Genomic DNA, 12,653 nt, shown 5'->3' with positions numbered 1-12,653 from the left:
GGGAAAAGCCACTGTTTGTGCTCTAGCTACTAAGAGTTCAGCCGAGTTTTCTCTCTGAACTGTGTTGTAACTTTACAAGATAGTGCACGAAGTTTGTAGGCATGTATTTCTTTTAGATCACAAGTAAGTGTTTTTGCTACTTTACCTCACAGCTACAACTCTTTAGGTTTAAGTAGAACTATTGATTTGTGTTATGTCTGAAATACCCGTTACAGTCATTAATTCTGTCGAGAACCCCATGTAATGTGCCTCTTTATCCACATGTATCAATGCTGTGCATTGCTAATTAAGAATAGCTTTAATTGAATCCTGGATTTCCAATGGCGTTCTCTGTTTTAAGCTAACCATGTTTAGGAATTGCTCATCTATCATAAATGGCCATATTCTAACCATTGCATGTATGCTCTCTTGCAGGTGATGCGCCATACTGTACTACTGAGCAGTATACGGAGTGTGCGGAGCCAGCATTAGGTTAGTAACTAATGCAGACCACACTGCATGATAAGGCATCTAGTGACACTACACTCAACCCTAGGCTGCCATTTTCCATAGTATTACATTCCACTGGTACCTTATAATAATATACCTTCTATCCAGTCGATAGTATACGGGGCTGTTTGCTTTCAATTCCTACTGTGAAAATATTCAGGGCAGTGATAACTCACGACTTTGTTCTGTGGTAAGAAGTCTCAAGCAATAATGATTAATAATTACTAAACAACGTATAAGCTGACACTGATGTTGCTGTCGATGCATTGGTGCAGCAGATGTTGACTTTGAATGTGACTCATGCCACTGTTGAATAAGATACTATTGTTGCTTTATGTTGGGCTTGCAGAAAAGGGTGAACCCGAGCCCCACAATCATCAGTCAGTGGCTTCATTCCACTTGAGACCCACATACCTCCACACACGGCACAGTGAGTGATGCAGTATCAACTTCTCCTGGTGCACAAGCTTTCTCGAAATAAGGGTTTATTTCTGCAATCACAGTTCTGCTACAATAATAATTCTATATCAAGGTTTTGTCCTTGCAGCGAGGTAGAGTCAAGAGGTAAGGGGTGCTGGGCCGAGACTTACAGGGAGGGCTGGGACAGCAAGGGGAATGGCAGAGCTGCAGGTGAGAGAGGGTATGGGGCGGGACTGGGTAGGCCTCGCCAGGCATGGTCTGGCATCTAGTTGCTTTTCCTGTGCATTGTGCTTCTCTTTCCAGGTGACCATATTCTCAAAGCGAATTACAAATGTCCACCAACTTATGGTTTGGTCCTTTATGGTATTGAGTCCATGACAAGGAATAAACTACGTTGTTTCAGTAGAGTTTATTTTGTTGCTTCTGGCACTTTTAGTCACTGGAGAGATTTATTTACCGCTCTAACTCATTGCATGAGCAGTGTGATTAGCAGTGCTGTAAGTAAATGGGTGCTGCGCTGCGAATGACAGCCTGGGCGTGCTTGACAAGTCATGTGCAGTTTTCTTATTTCTTTCCTTTGTCAGACTGGCAGGGAAAAACGTGGCGAGAGGGCAATGCCGGAAAACTAATGGGGGAGGAGATTTGCCCTTGATATATACCTGCAACCCACGTCAGTGTCCTTTTTAGGTCTCGCCTATGCAGCGCACATGCGCTGATTTTGAGAGACCTTTTGGAATCGATTCAGTTTTTGCCCTAAAAACGTGCATGCGTTGCATTGCTTTCAATGGCAACGAGTGCACGTTTGGCGATTCCCTTGCGGGAGCGAGCTTTTGCACCATATGTTTGTAATTAACTTGCAAACATATGGTGCCCCTGCTCACTCCCGCAAGGGAAACGCAAGTGAAACAGGCACAGGCCCCCTCATCGCTCCCCCCCCCCCCTGCTGCCTCTCGTCAAACTTTTTTTTCTTTTTTGACTTTGAGCGCGAGGCGCGCGTGCTTGTGTTTTTTAATAAACAATAGCTTTTGCTGACAGCGCATGAATGCTCTAGGCAAAATCTAAAAAGGCCTCATGCTCTTGCGGAAGTTCCTCGTTGCTGCCCACCGAAGCGCCTACCACATCAAGAAAAAATACAAACTTTTTATTGATGGAGCTAGGCCTCGGATAGCGCTGACTGTCTAGCAGTATGCAACTTATTAATCAAGACAAGACGATACACGCGATTGTGATGGCCTGGTTAAATAAAAGGGAATTTTCAACTACTTTGTGTTAAGGAAGAATCTAAGAACCTGTGTATCAACATCAAGGGCACAAGTGCTCAACCTGTAGTATTTGCCCTCGGTTTTAAAATAACACCTACACCATTTGTACAAGCAACTAAATAGGGTTACAAGATACAGTAGAGCCATGGGAAAAACTATATTCCAGTCCAGGTTTACCTTCTACAAAACACTTAACACTGAAGATTTTGTATCTTGGATTCAATTAAAAAGAAGCTCTACTGCATTTCCCAGAACACATTTGTGAAATAAGAGTTCATGGCCCGAAAATGGAGTCCTCAATGTCACTGAGTCATCCGGTAAAATTACAAGTGGGTTCAGGAATATATCAAAATGCCACCATTTATTAAATAACCCCCCGTGTCACTAATGTAAAACTCAAAAACAGGATCTTTGCTTCGCAATCCAGCTTGAGCCTCGGAAGGGCACGGTTCACAGCAGTCGGAGCTTACACCTAGATTAGCAGCATGTTCTGGACACATGCCAGGGAGCAGCTGCTACAGCCTCCAAAGGATCCCATTGTGAGGGCATTAAAAGGGAACAGAGAACGGGTGCTGGTCACACACAATGGAGGGGATTCCTCAAATTACTGAAGCTTAGCTTTACTCAGGTAGGGTGTATTCAGTTTACCAAAGCCGTCCAAAATCACTGTAATAAGACCTCTGCAGGTGGCACTCAACCCAATGATCAAGACCATTGTCTGTGTTGAAGGTAAATAAGAGACCAGGCCATTTCCAGGAATATAAGTGCCACAGGGTTATTTTTACAGAATCTAAAAAGCCATGATAATCCATTAAACAACCCTACTGAAAGGAATGGAAACCACATGTATGTACATCTACTTGGCGTGTTATCCCACTTTTCGTCCTTCAGCTCCCTTCTCAGTACATCTCAAGCCACATCCTAGATTCTTCACAAAACTTGGTGCTTGTCATCACTTGATGCTCGGCATCTGTCGGAATAATGTGCAAGGTGTTCTGTGGTCTTACAAGTAGCTATGCTGAGATAACGTACATGTAGTTAGTTCCTAGAGTTCCACTAACCGCGCTTCTTTAGCCACTAAACATTCCACTCTGTTATTTGCTGGAAGACTCTTTTGATCCAAGGGTGATCTAGCAATCGCATGCTGCTCTTTAACTGTACTATACCAATATGTTCTTTAGTGATAGGCGACGGCTAATTGGTTTGTGATAACCAAGAGACAGGCCTAGGCCTGTTCATGATTAACAGGCGTTCCAGCTGAATTCATTCACATCTTTACCTGGTCCCTTTAGCTATATCTTTATGCTATCAACTCTTTAAATTAAAAGCAAAAACGTTCTCACTTGGCCAAGCCACTACAAGTCACCAGGTGGCCACGAAGGGGGCTCCATACGGGGCTCCATACTTATGGTTCAGTTGATTATCCACAGACAAGCATTGGCATAGCCAATAGGTCTCACCTTTGGGACCTTATAAGTATTTAGTTATGCAGCACAATATCATTGGTACAACAGCATCAACTGTTGCATGGCTAAACACTTTTAAGGTCCCAAAGGCTATACCTATTGGCTATGCCAATGCTTGTTAATGTAATGGTAACTAACCAGAGATATTTAAAAATGAACCCAATATTGCAAGATTACCCAACGTTTGAAATTGTACCAGTACCAACAACCTTTCACAGCAGCAGGACATAAGGTAGCTCCTGACACATTGTGTATTTTCAGTGCAACATTGACATACCATGCATTGGCAAAGCTAAACGATCTGTATTACATTAACTGGTATGTGGGTAAGGGGGCATTGTAAATGGATGAGTGTGTGAATACAAGAAGGTACAGTGTGAGTGGAAGGATGAGTGAAGGAGTACATGTATGATAAGAGATTGAGTGCCTTATGTCACCAGTTGGTAAGGCACTTCCATTTGTGAGCAGACCTATGTGCTTTGCCAATGCTTGTTCCTCTTGTGTCTATGCAGGTTGTGCTGATTTAAATGACATTGGTAAATATACAGCTTTGTAGCAAACTGCCTTAAAGATATTCAATGCATAATTCCACTGTGACTATCCAGTGATTTACCATGAGGTATGCTGAATAACCTAAGTCTTATGTGCCTTGTTCTCTCTCAACACTTTAAGGCCGTTCCATGGACTATTCTAAAGTGTAAGGGTGGGTCTTCAAGTAGGTCAAATATTACAACCCTTTAACAATCTATCCCAATGAAGGATGACACATGAGGGATGCTCCTATGTCTGTGTGGGTAGCAATGGTGCAACCAAAAAAACAATAGAGAGAGTGAGGGTAATGAGGATCCCGAGCCCCCGGTCTGGATATGAGTATAAAACAAAGGAGGGAGAGAGATGCAGTCGAAAAAGATTCAATCGAAAAGCAGGGGGAGAGATAGAGAAAGGAATAATTCAGGGCAAAAGAATTTCCTATTTGGAAAAAGACCCATCACTCACCAACCTGGTTGGTGACATGCTTCATCATCTGGGTCCCACCCTGATCGCCGAATGCCGTCAGGGTGTGCTTCGACGACTGGAATTCCAGCGGAGCGGGTTTTCGTGTGTGTAGGTGAGTGGAAACATGAATGATGAAAAATAAAAGTGATATATTAAAAGTGTCAGCGGTGTGCTTCCTAATAATTTAATATGAAGCCACTTGGCACGATTAAAACCTGTGAATAGATATCGTAACTGGTATTAATGGCCAGTGATATCAGTGTTGGTATGTGTGTGTGGTCAACATGTTTCAACCTTTCTAGTAATTCTTAAGTTTTCGTCAGGACCAGGAATTTGAGGAATGGGGCGTCTGCACTCGCTAAGGTGCACCCACACCCTGAACCTCTGTGTACTACACCTTTATTAGAGAGTAATTTGTTGTGCCTTCAAGCCGTTCTTGAAGGATGATTCGGATGTTAAAAAGGCTAAATATAAAGCCTCATGGTTCCCATGGGGAGCGTGGGCTCTGAACCATTGGTTCTCTCACCGGTACGACCGTTTACACACCTACTTCGGGGTCCCACAGTTACCGAATGCTGCACTGGTGCACCATGATGCAGCCAAGATAATACAGCCCATCAGCAATCTGGCACTTCTTCAAAACAAAATAGTGGGTCAGTCAGGGGCATGAATAGTGCAGTAGGTGCACCAACCTCACTGCACTCTGGTTCACATACTATGCTTCTGGCCCAGCATTGTAAATTTGGAGCCATGGTTTGGGACAGGATTGCTAAAACCGTTAATCTATGGATTATTCCTACAGAATATCTCACACAACAATATACTGTGTCTTTATAATCATACACCTAGGTTGCTGGTGACAGCTTTAGCTGATTCCAAACTCTGTATCTGGTGGCAGTTGAGGAAAGTCACTGTACCCAATTTTTGGGTTTGGCTTACTTAATTGGCAAGGGTGGGCGTATGCAAAAGGGTAATTTATAGGGTTTGAGACCAATTGTCTGTCTGTCTTGTAAATATAAAACCCTTGCCTCCGGTCATGTACTTGAACACTGAATCACTAAACTGCTCAAGGAAACGAATACCATTAGTAAACTTTCACACATATTGCAGGCATGGGTACTCTCTTTAATACCTCCTCATATTTGGCTCTCGTCGAGTCTCTTTCTCTCTCTTATGGACGCACTAACTATAAGTGAAAGGGTTTTGGAGTGTCACTTGATTAGTATGGGTGCCCTCATCTTTTTTCTTTCCTATCCGAGATGAACGTGCATACAGATTCCCTCTCCAGTTTTGGTGTCTGTGTTGCCTCTTTTTACCATTAACACCATTCATTTTTAGGTCTCGCCTGGCGTTAGCAGCGCGCATGCGCTGCCTCGCCACGCGAGGGCTTCTTGGAATCGATACAGTTCCAGAAGTCCTGTGTTCGCTCCGCCCGCAAGTTCCATTGGCGTTCGTCGTTTCTCCTCATTACTCATGCCAAATATAGTTCTTCGATTGCACCAGAGGGTTTTTAGACCCTCCTGGTTGCCACCCTGTCCACTTTAGGCCACGCCCACCGGGATTGGATCGTGTACTGGTGGCATGATACTGTCTCCTTTGTTTACTCATGTGAGGACTTTTTTTCAAATTAAGGGCTTTGGCAATAGCGGTGCGTGTTTATTTTTGCATCGCGCTCCATGCAATTATTTTAACTTGTTATTGTTGATTTTTTGCTACGTGTTTTACAATGGCGACAGCTTGTATCAGTCGCTTTTTAGTCTCCCTTGCGACGTAGTGCTTTCTTTTGAACTTGGAAAGATGCAGCAATGTACGGTCAGTGCTCGATCGGCTCGGCACTAAAGTAAGCACGCAAGCACTTTTATTTTTATTTGCACAGCGGTCCGCCGCTTATGTTTGTGTTTGAGTTATATGAAGCTCCACAATGGCATTTACCTTTTATGTAAGCACTCGTTTTTTTCACCTAACTGAGTCCCATAGGAATAATAAATATGGCTTGTTAGTCTTGCTTTCCAAATGATGTTTAAAAAACACAGACAGGCGGGTTCACAATTCCCGGAAAGTAAGGAGCCAGGACTTAATCAGCTTCCCACATCTCAAACAGGAACACTCGCCATCTCTAGAGACAGCTTTTCTACGCAGCTGGTACCCATTTGTTTTTATTTCGGTGGCCAGTGCTTTCTTGCAGCTTGTGTTAAAATATTGCCTGGGCATGTTGGTGCAACCAACGGACTCAGTGGACCATTGGAGTCCCCAGTGCATGTGACTGCCTCTATGGGATACTTGCCTAGGAGTGTACCTATTTTTTTGCATTCTATCATATTTTTCTAAAATCTGTGCAATCACCTCTTGATTGTATAATAGCCAGTGTTAGATAAATTGAGTTGCGTCACTGGTTTGCGGAAAGTGGCCAGAGGGCGTCTCGGTGCCTCTGAACCTAAGCTTGTGTGCATCCATCTTCCACTTATTTTGTGCTACAGTGTCACAGACTCCGAGTGGGGCTGGGGTGTGGTGTAGTGTGCTGCTTACAGGCCACTCCCTCCCTGTGTGTGAGCATACCGCCCTTGCCTGTTATTCTCAGCGCCTCATGCTCCGGTCCATGGGGGGAGGGGTTCAGTTTGCTCCCTGTGTCAGTGTTTCGTTTTTGTGTGTTTGTACTGCCAAGGGCTAATATTTTCAGATGCGTCACTGGCTCTTGGAGCTGCAGCCTTTTCCTACCTCTCTGACGTAGGATCTTTGCTCGCTTCCCTCACCCCCCACCTCTCCTTCCTAGCCAAGAAGAGGAAATGCCTTCCTTTTAGGACGCAGACAGACTTTAGGGAGGAAACGTGGCTCTGAGGGGATTGGTGGGGTCTTAGCAATGAGAGGGAGTGGACTCTGCTCTTAATGGCTCATGTCAGGGCGCTCTGGAAGCCAGCCCGCTCCCCCCCACTTTGTTCCCGGGCAGCTGTTTACAACACGGGTTCTTCTTTGTGTTCTTTACTACACTTTCTTGGAGTTCTCAAACACTGACATGTTAACCCTGCAAAGCCAAGGTCTACTGCGTGTCATATCCCGCTAGAGCTGGCACCTAACCTTTCCCAGAAAGAAAATATCATCCATTGGCCTTTGTTTATGTTCTAATGTTTTACAAAGACCCGGAGAGGCTCCTATGAATATAGTGCCATCGAAACAAAAGTAGAGCTTTGAAAACAGGACCAAACTGTTATAATGTTACTCACCAAACCACCTACTCTGTAACCTCTGCTGCGTATTGTGTTGGACAAACGATGAACATTTGTTAAGAACGCATCAGATCCTTGTCACATGACTTCCAGAAAGCCGCAGGGCTCTTTTGTTGAACAACATCCCCCTTTTCCTGGTTTTGTTTTTGTAGACTGCTCAAACTTGTGCCGCCATTTGTCTGCGAGTGGAGTGATTTAGTATACGTTCATGACTTCCTCGCACGTAAAGGTTCTTCCCGGAGGGTGCACAGTTGCACTTTCCCCTCATGCTCTTTTATGGGCAGTGTTAGTGAAAATCAGAGGATTTTAGCAGGCTGGCTCTTTCCGTTAACTCCTCACCGACATTCCCTTTTTAATCACAGGGCCTTCTTGTGAACATGACCCGGGGCCATGTCGTGACACTCCCCACCTCTCAGATGCCTATTATCGGGCACTGGACAGAAGGGTCTGTGGTGCCAAGAGCCAGCGCCGGACCTATCATTCGAACTTCCTGCACTGCCCCGGGCACCTCTTCTAGAGCAGTGTGTCTTTATTCCAGACATGCTGTGCAGTTTACACCATGCACTTCCCTTGAGGTGTTTCATTTTTTCAAACATTAATCCAGAGGGGTGGTGTTGAGGGGCTGGGAGCTCAGCAGTTCATAGCAGTACTTTGTCAATGCATGGACCTCACGCTGTTTCTTGCAGAGCCTTGCTTTGTGACCTAGAGGTGTTAGTTATGCATCCACATGCTTTTTACTTATTTTTAACTTTTAAAATACCTGTTTTCCTTAATCGTTGTTTAGTTTACTTTTCACAATTGCAAATCCAACTACATTTGAAGGAATGCAAGTACAAGAATGTAAACAAGCATTACAAATTCAATAGGTCTCGCCTTTTATTAAGTTAAAGCCATTTGCTTTGCTATACAATACCATTAGGAAAGCAAATGGCTTTAACTTAATCAAAGGCGAGACCTATTGCATTTTCAATGCTTATCATTCTCACAGGTGTAGTGTTATGTGTGGTAAGGCTTTCCTGGCAACAGATACATGCTACATACATGCCATGCCTGAGTGTGTATCAGCATGAAAACACTAATTCTTTTGAGCATTCACATGGCAGGTTTAGGGCATAGAAAGCTGGCTGAATAGTAATGCCTATAGTTGTGTGCTTGATCAACTTATTTTATTGATAACTGCAGTTTGACTTTTGTCGAGCTAAAACAGAAAACTAGAAACTTTACACTCTCTGAAAGCTGCAGAGCTATGTGTAGTGATCACATCTGCAAGGCCATCCTGTCTTGTGTGGTAAATAATTTAATTACCGGGACTTAATTTGATGCGGAAAATCTATAATAATAGCTCAGTAAAATAAGAGGCAGAATCCGTGGTATTAGAGGTTTGGAACGGGCTTTATTCCAAAATCAATTCGAATTGAGGACTCCATATTCCATCACCACGAAGGTTCAGGAAGTGAAGGACCCTACTTTATTGACAAGTAATCATTTTTATACAATAGGCATTACAGTGAAACAGATGCCGGAGGCGTAACAGTTGATAACAAAGATTAGAACATACATGCGTAACTAAAGTGGGTGTAACTAAAGAACATCATCAGGTATGATGTCATAAATGGGTGGTTCCATGAAAGAATTTCGCAATGTCAGCAGAAATACTTGGCAGAGATGCGCGCGCAGCAGCATGACGTGTGATTGACGTGCAACTAGGGGATGAAGGGGACTTGACATTTAGCTCTACATGTGGAGACAGAAGTCTGGGGTTATGTCAACCTAATCCCAAATCATATCTAATATCCTATGTTTAAAGAACTGTGTTATCCAGAAAGAAAGGTCTCTTAGGATAGAATCTTATTCTATACTGACTATACTGTCCGTTAGTGCGTGTACAAGCGTCTAAGTGTCTACACTAGATGCGAGGGCAGAAATCTTCCATAGTAATAGGGCTATTAATTACTTGCATGAAGACAGAGAAGCCGGGCCCTTTGCTCGGTAGCTGGGAGAATGTTTACTTAAACTACTAGACAGGAATGTATTGGATAGGGAGCGGAGCAAAGCAGATAATCTTGAAGGTGAAATACAGTTTTTGGCAGGCAACAGGCTGGAGTCAGGCACCGTTAGCCGCGCAGGGAGTAGGACAAAGTTCATGGGTACAGATGCGAGCTCAGACTGGAGCTTTCAGAGGCAGAAGGCAGAAAAAACTTGATGGCAGAATCAGGGCCTACTCGTCTGAACTGTAAAATGGGATAAGTGAACCATATAAAGCCGGTGGCCTTTCATACTTAGGAATAGAATATCCGGCCCATTCATGGCGGATCTGAAAGAGGACATGTTGACGGTGGACGCACATGTGTTTGCGTCTTCATAACTGGAACTGGAGGAAACATACATGTACTTATGGTTTATACATGAAACCGTTGGGGTCCAAGATAGGGGACATAACTGACCATAAAAATCCATATTTCCACATTCCCTCCTTGTCCCCTACTTGCCCTTAAGAGATATCAATCTTCATCAATCCGTTGATCTGTTCATATAGCATCATTTGTTCTTCTTTCTTCTTCCGGAATCTTGAATGAAAACTTGGATGTGGGATACACGAGGTGGCACACAGACCACAAATCGCTGGTCCACATTGTAGGCATAAACAGCAACTGAATAGTATGAGAAAGCCAATACCTAGGAAGGATAGGACCCTCCATCCAAAGGTAGATAATACACTCCAAAACCAACTGGACCAAGTCCAGGTGCCTGGATTCTGGTGTATCTGGCTTACAATCTTATGAAGGCGAGTTATGGCTTTATATACAGATGGCGAATTTTCTGGTATGAAAATGCAACAGCTTGATCCGATGACCCTACAAGCTCCGCCCCTATCGGCCAGGATGACGTCAAGGACAAGACGATTTTGAAGCACAACAATCCGCATAGCAGACTGCTCTTCTGTTAAATTGCCTAAGGCAGAAATAGTTTCGTTCACTACTGCTTCAAGGGTTCTGGTTAATCTACGTATCAGCTTACTATTGGTAACTGTACCTATATAGGGAAAGAGACCTTTATTGAAATCTGTGTATTTTTCCCATGCTGTCTCAGTGTAATCGACTATTGGGAGATCTCTCCGTTCTCTATTGTGTACTAAATGAGTATTTCTATGATAATCAGGAGGAGCTAGGAAAACAGGTGGCAAAAGGAATCCAATGTAGCAGGTACCATCCCAATCTAGAGGCAAACGTATATATGCAGTCTGACCACATACAAAGTAGGAATGGCGAGAAGCTCTAAATGTAGACTTGCCTTGATCACTGAATTCTATTACAGTGGTGCATTTACTGTGGCCCATGTGTATAGAGCCATTCTTTCTTATACATAATTCACCTTTAACTGGAAATACTGACATAGCGGGCAAAATTGGTGCAGCTTCGGATTCGACATTCAGGATCATGAGATTAAGCGTGAAATTACCTAATCCATATACTTCATTTTCTAGATCAGTTCCTGTTCTTTTGGGAAGTCCCTTCTTGTCAGGGTAGCAGACTTTAAGTAAAACTAAGTGCAGGTTTCCCCATACCCAGTTGTCTTGATAAACTGCGGAATTCGAATCTTGGGAATTAATTAGACTAAACCATGCTCCACAGGAGCCATTGTGTGTGAACGGGTATGGGAAGAGAGGCAGAATTCCTTTATAGTTCTGATAGGGAGGGAGTCGGCCACATATCCAACAATTTGTAGCATTGCTAACCTGATGGGAATGATGTAACATACTAATAAAAGTGTTGTTGCGCAGCGCAAATCTATATGACAACTCATGCGGGGGAAGTTCACTAAAAGAATGTTCAGCAGTAACATTATGAACATGTTTAGAAATAGGATAATATATGTGCAACAATATACTTGCAGCTATAATTAAAAGACATAAGAAAAACAAAATTAATAACGTCACTGTGCAATGACTACGCAGTGATTTATAGTACGCATGTTGTTTCATTCGCTTCCTTCGGTGTCTTTCTCTATTCAGGTCTAGGGGATTCATGTCAGGGACAAATTCGACCGATTCACCTTGGAGAGGACTTAAACAATCAAATTGTCTGACTTGGTAGACCTTAATTTTAGTCTGTATTGTTCTTTGTCATTCAGTTCAACCAAAGGAAGCTTTGAGTCAATCGGTGAAGACACGCAAGGTGTGTCATTTACATCGGACGGTAGTCCATGAAATTTCTTGATATGACTTGAATGTATCCAGCCTTTTCGACCTTCGATCTTCACGGCTGTCCTCGTTGTTAACAGTACGAGTTGAGGCGATCTCCACCTAGGATCCAGCTGGGACTTCCGGTCAAAATTCCTCACTAACACCAAATCCCCTGGAATTACGTCATGGGGTTTCACCTCGGTGTTGTCGGGAAAGGCTGCAGCTACCTGTGAACGACAAGATTGTAGTGCAGACATCAAGGAAGCCAAGTAATCTGTCAGCATGTTACAGTCAACATCAGTTATTTTTCGTGGTATAGGCGTCCCCCACATATTTGGTGGTCTACCAAAGACCACCTCATAAGGGGATAGCCCTGTTCGAGAGTGCGCTACCATTCTCATGTAAAAGAGTGCAACTGGTAAGGCTACTACCCAGTCGACACCTTTCTCTCTACATATTTTGGACAATCTAATTTTCAGAGTTTGATTATGTCGTTCCACGAGACCTGCTGCCTCGGGGTGTCGGACACAGTGAAATCTCCACTGATAGCCTAACAAAAGTGAAACGTGTTTCATTAGTTCGGAGGAGAACGGCTGGCCGTTATCTGAGTAGACAA

At 43.6% G+C, this 12,653-nt stretch overlaps 1 pseudogene across 1 annotated transcript in view; it reads left to right on the top strand.

Moving 5' to 3' along the window:
• The first annotated feature begins 261 nt into the window (after positions 1–261).
• Positions 262–12,653, top strand: part of LOC146870435 (acid-sensing ion channel 2-like) — a 1,159,191-nt pseudogene continuing 1,146,799 nt past the window's right edge. Inside the window, exons 1-2 of the transcript XR_014978317.1 lie at positions 262–274; positions 415–471. The product of XR_014978317.1 is annotated as an acid-sensing ion channel 2-like (transcript). The remainder of the gene's footprint in view (positions 275–414; positions 472–12,653) is intronic.

The sequence above is a fragment of the Triturus cristatus genome, chromosome 1_1 (genome assembly GCF_964204655.1).
Source record: "Triturus cristatus chromosome 1_1, aTriCri1.1, whole genome shotgun sequence".
Taxonomy (NCBI): domain Eukaryota; kingdom Metazoa; phylum Chordata; class Amphibia; order Caudata; family Salamandridae; genus Triturus; species Triturus cristatus.
This window is presented reverse-complemented; position numbering and strand designations above follow the sequence as displayed.